Below are 7,500 nucleotides of genomic sequence, written 5' to 3' on the forward strand. Positions count from 1 at the left end.
TTATGACCAGAGAGAGAGAGAGAGAGAGAGAGAGAGAGACATAGACAATACATTATGAACCAGAGAGAGAGAGAGAGAGAGAGACATAGACAATACATTATGAACCAGAGAGAGAGGCTCTCAGTCACATTGGATGACATTTAGCATCGACGACCAAAAACCAACAATATTCTTTACCCACAATTCCACATTCTACAACACGCACGCACACACGCACGCACACACGTGCACGCACGCACGCACGCACGCACGTTCCTTTAGCAGGGGGAACATGCCAATTCTGTCATTATGTATGATCCTCCACTACTGTGAGTGCGTGCGTGCCTGCCTGTGCGTGCGTGCGTGCGTGCGCACGTGCCTGCGTGCGTGCGTGCCTGCCTGCCTGCCTGCCTGCCTGCCTGCCTGCCTGCGTGCGTGCGTGCGTGCGTGCGTGCGTGCGTGCGTGCGTGCGTGCGTGCGTGCGTGCGTGCGTGCGTGCGTGCGTGCATGCGTGGAGGACAGAATGACTTTGAGATAAAAGGATTATGTGTGACGCTGGAAGTCATTTTAAATCCTCCGGCTGAAGTTACTGTAAATGAAGTACAGCCACACTGTACTCATGTACAACCAGGCTGTACTTTTACGCTAAATGAAGAACACTCACATGTACTAAAATGGTAAATGGTGCATTTAAAGAGCGCCTTTATCCAAGGCACTTTACCCATTCACACACCTTTACATAGATTGTGCATTACATTCTCACACACACACACACACACACACACACACACACACACACACACACACACACACACACACACACACACACACACACACACACACACACACACACACACACACACACACACACACACACACACACACCACAGTGATCACCACACTCTGCCTCTGCAGTGAGCAGTGATCACCACACTCTGCCTCTGCAGTGAGCAGTGATCACCACACTCTGCCTCTGCAGTGAGCAGTGATCACCACACTCTGCCTCTGCAGTGAGCAGTGATCACCCACACTGCCTCTGCAGTGATCAGTGATCACCCACACTCTGCCTCTGCAGTGAGCAGTGATCACCCACTCTGCCTCTGCAGTGAGCAGTGATCACCCACACTCTGCCTCTGCAGTGAGCAGTGATCACCACACTCTGCCTCTGCAGTGAGCAGTGAACACCCACACTCTGCCTCTGCAGTGAGCAGTGATCACCACACTCTGCCTCTGCAGTGAGCAGTGAACACCCACACACTGCCTCTGCAGTGAACAGTGATCACCACACTCTGCCTCTGCAGTGAGCAGTGATCACCCACACTCTGCCTCTACAGTGAGCAGTGAACACCACACTCTGCCTCTGCAGTGAGCAGTGATCACCACACTCTGCCTCTGCAGTGAGCAGTGAACACCCACACACTGCCTCTGCAGTGAACAGTGATCACCACACTCTGCCTCTGCAGTGAGCAGTGATCACCCACACTGCCTCTACAGTGAGCAGTGAACACCACACTCTGCCTCTGCAGTGAGCAGTGATCACCACACTCTGCCTCTGCAGTGAGCAGTGATCACCCACTCTGCCTCTGCAGTGAGCAGTGATCACCCACTCTGCCTCTGCAGTGAGCAGTGATCACCCACTCTGCCTCTGCAGTGAGCAGTGATCACCACACTCTGCCTCTGCAGTGAGCAGTGATCACCCACACTCTGCCTCTGCAGTGAGCAGTGATCACCCACACTCTGCCTCTACAGTGAGCAGTGATCACCCACACTCTGCCTCTGCAGTGAGCAGTGATCACCCACACTCTGCCTCTGCAGTGAGCAGTGAACACCACACACTGCCTCTGCAGTGAGCAGTGATCACCACACTCTGCCTCTGCAGTGAGCAGTGATCACCACACTCTGCCTCTGCAGTGAGCAGTGAACACCACACTCTGCCTCTGCAGTGAGCAGTGATCACCACACTCTGCCTCTGCAGTGAGCAGTGAACACTCACTCTGCCTCTGCAGTGAGCAGTGATCACCACACTCTGCCTCTGCAGTGAGCAGTGATCACCCACACTCTGCCTCTGCAGTGAGCAGTGATCACCACACTGCCTCTGCAGTGAGCAGTGATCACCACACTGCCTCTGCAGTGAGCAGTGATCACCACACTGCCTCTGCAGTGAGCAGTGATCACCACACTCTGCCTCTGCCTCTACAGTGAGCAGTGAGCACCCACACACTGCCTCTACAGTGAGCAGTGAGCACCCACACACTGCCTCTGCAGTGAGCAGTGATCACCACACTCTGCCTCTGCAGTGAACAGTGATCACCCACTCTGCCTCTGCAGTGAGCAGTGATCACCCACACTCTGCCTCTGCAGTGAACAGTGATCACCCACTCTGCCTCTGCAGTGAGCAGTGATCACCCACTCTGCCTCTGCAGTGAGCAGTGATCACCCACTCTGCCTCTGCAGTGAGCAGTGATCACCACACTCTGCCTCTGCAGTGAGCAGTGATCACCCACTCTGCCTCTGCAGTGAGCAGTGATCACCACACTCTGCCTCTGCAGTGAACAGTGATCACCCACTCTGCCTCTGCAGTGAGCAGTGAACACCCACACTCTGCCTCTGCAGTGAGCAGTGATCACCACACTCTGCCTCTGCAGTGAGCAGTGATCACCACACTCTGCCTCTGCAGTGAGCAGTGAACACCCACACTCTGCCTCTGCAGTGAGCAGTGATCACCCACACTCTGCCTCTGCAGTGAGCAGTGATCACCCACACTCTGCCTCTACAGTGAGCAGTGATCACCACACTCTGCCTCTACAGTGAGCAGTGATCACCACACTCTGCCTCTGCAGTGAGCAGTGATCACCACACTCTGCCTCTGCAGTGAACAGTGATCACCCACACTCTGCCTCTGCAGTGAGCAGTGATCACCCACACTCTGCCTCTACAGTGAGCAGTGAACACCCACACTCTGCCTCTGCAGTGAGCAGTGAACACCCACACTCTGCCTCTGCAGTGAGCAGTGATCACCACACTCTGCCTCTGCAGTGAGCAGTGATCACCCACACTCTGCCTCTACAGTGAGCAGTGATCACCCACACTCTGCCTCTGCAGTGAGCAGTGATCACCACACTCTGCCTCTGCAGTGAACAGTGATCACCCACTCTGCCTCTGCAGTGAGCAGTGAACACCCACACTCTGCCTCTACAGTGAGCAGTGAACACCCACACTCTGCCTCTGCAGTGAGCAGTGAACACCCACACTCTGCCTCTGCAGTGAGCAGTGATCACCCACACTGCCTCTGCAGTGAGCAGTGAACACCACACTCTGCCTCTGCAGTGAGCAGTGAACACCCACACTCTGCCTCTGCAGTGAGCAGTGATCACCCACACTCTGCCTCTGCAGTGAGCAGTGATCACCACACTCTGCCTCTGCAGTGCTCTAAGTGAAAGTGACTGCATGGAGTTTGGGTTTAATTTCTATCCTAAAGCTCTTGAACGATGGAATGTGATTTATGAGGATTACTGTGATTATAGTAAGCTCACAGATACAGTATATACAGTAGATACAGTATATCGCACATACCAGAATTCACTGGGAAAAAAGAAAATGTGTATATCTTTTAAAAGGACCCCACTTTGGAATCTGTGGTCCTTGAGGGGGTTCCAGGTGGTCCGGGGACCACCAGTGGTCCTTCAGGAGGTTCTCCTAATGGTACCAACATCAATACAGCATGGCATTATTGTGGACAAAAACTAAATATTCTTTAGTTTTGGGTCTAAAGAATATTTGTCATCAGATGGTGGTTCCGTGGCTCAGATGGGTCTGAGAGGCTAAATGTCATCAGATGGTGGTTCCGTGGCTCAGATGGGTCTGAGAGGCTAAATGTCATCAGATGGTGGTTCCGTGGCTCAGATGGGTCTGAGAGGCTAAATGTCATCAGATGGTGGTCCGTGGCTCAGATGGGTCTGAGAGGCTAAATGTCATCAGATGGTGGTCCGTGGCTCAGATGGGTCTGAGAGGCTAAATGTCATCAGATGGTGGTCCGTGGCTCAGATGGGTCTGAGAGGCTAAATGTCATCAGATGGTGGTCCGTGGCTCAGATGGGTCTGAGAGGCTAAATGTCATCAGATGGTGGTCCGTGGCTCAGATGGGTCTGAGAGGCTAAATGTCATCAGATGGTGGTCCGTGGCTCAGATGGGTCTGAGAGGCTAAATGTCATCAAATGGTGGTCCGTGGCTCAGATGGGTCTGAGAGGCTAAATGTCATCAGATGGTGGTCCGTGGCTCAGATGGGTCTGAGAGGCTAAATGTCATCAGATGGTGGTTCCGTGGCTCAGATGGGTCTGAGAGGCTAAATGTCATCAGATGGTGGTCCGTGGCTCAGATGGGTCTGAGAGGCTAAATGTCATCAGATGGTGGTCCGTGGCTCAGATGGGTCGGAGAGGCTAAATGTCATCAGATGGTGGTTCCGTGGCTCAGATGGGTCTGAGAGGCTAAATGTCATCAGATGGTGGTCCGTGGCTCAGATGGGTCTGAGAGGCTAAATGTCATCAGATGGTGGTCCGTGGCTCAGATGGGTCTGAGAGGCTAAATGTCATCAGATGGTGGTCCGTGGCTCAGATGGGTCTGAGAGGCTAAATGTCATCAAACGGTGGTCCGTGTCTCAGATGGGTCTGAGAGGCTAAATGTCATCAGATGGTGGTTCCGTGGCTCAGATGGGTCTGAGAGGCTAAATGTCATCAGATGGTGGTCCGTGGCTCAGATGGGTCTGAGAGGCTAAATGTCATCAGATGGTGGTCCGTGGCTCAGATGGGTCTGAGAGGCTAAATGTCATCAGATGGTGGTCCGTGGCTCAGATGGGTCTGAGAGGCTAAATGTCATCAGATGGTGGTCCGTGGCTCAGATGGGTCTGAGAGGCTAAATGTCATCAGATGGTGGTCCGTGGCTCAGATGGGTCTGAGAGGCTAAATGTCATCAGATGGTGGTCCGTGGCTCAGATGGGTCTGAGAGGCTAAATGTCATCAGATGGTGGTCCGTGGCTCAGATGGGTCTGAGAGGCTAAATGTCATCAGATGGTGGTCCGTGGCTCAGATGGGTCTGAGAGGCTAAATGTCATCAGATGGTGGTCCGTGGCTCAGATGGGTCTGAGAGGCTAAATGTCATCAGATGGTGGTCCGTGGCTCAGATGGGTCTGAGAGGCTAAATGTCATCAGATGGTGGTCCGTGGCTCAGATGGGTCTGAGAGGCTAAATGTCATCAGATGGTGGTCCGTGGCTCAGATGGGTCTGAGAGGCTAAATGTCATCAGATGGTGGTTCCGTGGCTCAGATGGGTCTGAGAGGCTAAATGTCATCAGATGGTGGTCCGTGGCTCAGATGGGTCTGAGAGGCTAAATGTCATCAGATGGTGGTCCGTGGCTCAGATGGGTCGGAGAGGCTAAATGTCATCAGATGGTGGTTCCGTGGCTCAGATGGGTCTGAGAGGCTAAATGTCATCAGATGGTGGTCCGTGGCTCAGATGGGTCTGAGAGGCTAAATGTCATCAGATGGTGGTCCGTGGCTCAGATGGGTCTGAGAGGCTAAATGTCATCAGATGGTGGTCCGTGGCTCAGATGGGTCTGAGAGGCTAAATGTCATCAGATGGTGGTTCCGTGGCTCAGATGGGTCTGAGAGGCTAAATGTCATCAGATGGTGGTCCGTGGCTCAAATGGGTCTGAGAGGCTAAATGTCATCAGATGGTGGTTCCGTGGCTCAGATGGGTCTGAGAGGCTAAATGTCATCAGATGGTGGTCCGTGGCTCAAATGGGTCTGAGAGGCTAAATGTCATCAGATGGTGGTTCCGTGGCTCAGATGGGTCTGAGAGGCTAAATGTCATCAGATGGTGGTTCCGTGGCTCAGATGGGTCTGAGAGGCTAAATGTCATCAGATGGTGGTCCGTGGCTCAGATGGGTCTGAGAGGCTAAATGTCATCAGATGGTGGTTCCGTGGCTCAGATGGGTCTGAGAGGCTAAATGTCATCAGATGGTGGTTCCGTGGCTCAGATGGGTCTGAGAGGCTAAATGTCATCAGATGGTGGTCCGTGGCTCAGATGGGTCTGAGAGGCTAAATGTCATCAGATGGTGGTTCCGTGGCTCAGATGGGTCTGAGAGGCTAAATGTCATCAGATGGTGGTCCGTGGCTCAGATGGGTCTGAGAGGCTAAATGTCATCAGATGGTGGTCCGTGGCTCAGATGGGTCTGAGAGGCTAAATGTCATCAGATGGTGGTCCGTGGCTCAGATGGGTCTGAGAGGCTAAATGTCATCAGATGGTGGTTCCGTGGCTCAGATGGGTCTGAGAGGCTAAATGTCATCAGATGGTGGTTCCGTGGCTCAGATGCTGAATACATAAATAATGGGCCTTGATATTAAAAGGGTTGAAAAGCTGCTCCAGAGAATCTATGAGTCATTATTCTGCATATTAAGTGTTGGGTTAGATAAGCCACGCCATGACGTCAGTCTGTTCTCTCTGGGTTCCAGGAGTTACACACACACACGAAGAAAACAACTGCACTAAAACAGCTACACCATGAGCTTGTAGATCGGTTATTTCCGGCCAAGAGGTTTGATGAAAATAGGGACAAAAGTTTTCACTGAGTATCCGTTGAGCCTGTCCTAATGTAGCCTCTGCCTCGGCTCAGAAATACACTGCATACTAAATATAAAAAAATATCATCATCATAATTTTGCGACCATGTGAAGAAACACGGCGAAGGTTGCCGTATATTAGATCAGTCGATGGGTGGACTAGTGTAGAAACACAGGGAAGGTTGCCGTATATTAGATCAGTCGATGGGTGGACTAGTGTAGAAACACAGGGAAGGTTGCCGTATATTAGATCAGTCGATGGGTGGACTAGTGTAGAAACACGGGGAAGGTTGCCGTATATTAGATCAGTCGATGGGTGGACTAGTGTAGAAACACAGGGAAGGTTGCCGTATATTAGATCAGTCGATGGGTGGACTAGTGTAGAAACACGGGGAAGGTTGCCGTATATTAGATCAGTCGATGGGTGGACTAGTGTAGAAACACAGGGAAGGTTGCCGTATATTAGATCAGTCGATGGGTGGACTAGTGTAGAAACACAGGGAAGGTTGCCGTATATTAGATCAGTCGATGGGTGGACTAGTGTAGAAACACAGGGAAGGTTGCCGTATATTAGATCAGTCGATGGGTGGACTAGTGTAGAAACACAGGGAAGGTTGCCGTATATTAGATCAGTCGATGGGTGGACTAGTGTAGAAACACAGGGAAGGTTGCCGTATATTAGATTAGTCGATGGGTGGACTAGTGTAGAAACACAGGGAAGGTTACCGTATATTAGATTAGTCGATGGGTGGACTAGTGTAGAAACACAGGGAAGGTTGCCGTATATTAGATCAGTCGATGGGTGGACTAGTGTAGAAACACAGGGAAGGTTGCTGTATATTAGATTAGTCGATGGGTGGACTAGTGTAGAAACACAGGGAAGGTTGCTGTATATTAGATTAGTCGATG

The 7,500-nt window shown here is 51.8% G+C and overlaps 1 protein-coding gene across 1 annotated transcript in view; it reads right to left on the reverse strand.

Annotated features, from left to right (window-relative positions):
- Positions 1 to 7,500, reverse strand: part of LOC310872626 (glutamate receptor 4) — a gene marked incomplete at both ends in the record, with an annotated part of 210,722 nt that overhangs the window by 126,992 nt on the left and 76,230 nt on the right. The gene's annotated exons all lie outside the window — the stretch shown is intronic.

Source organism: Protomyctophum parallelum (assembly GCF_964188405.1).
Source record: "Protomyctophum parallelum genome assembly, chromosome: 1".
In the NCBI taxonomy this organism is placed as follows: Eukaryota; Metazoa; Chordata; class Actinopteri; order Myctophiformes; family Myctophidae; genus Protomyctophum; species Protomyctophum parallelum.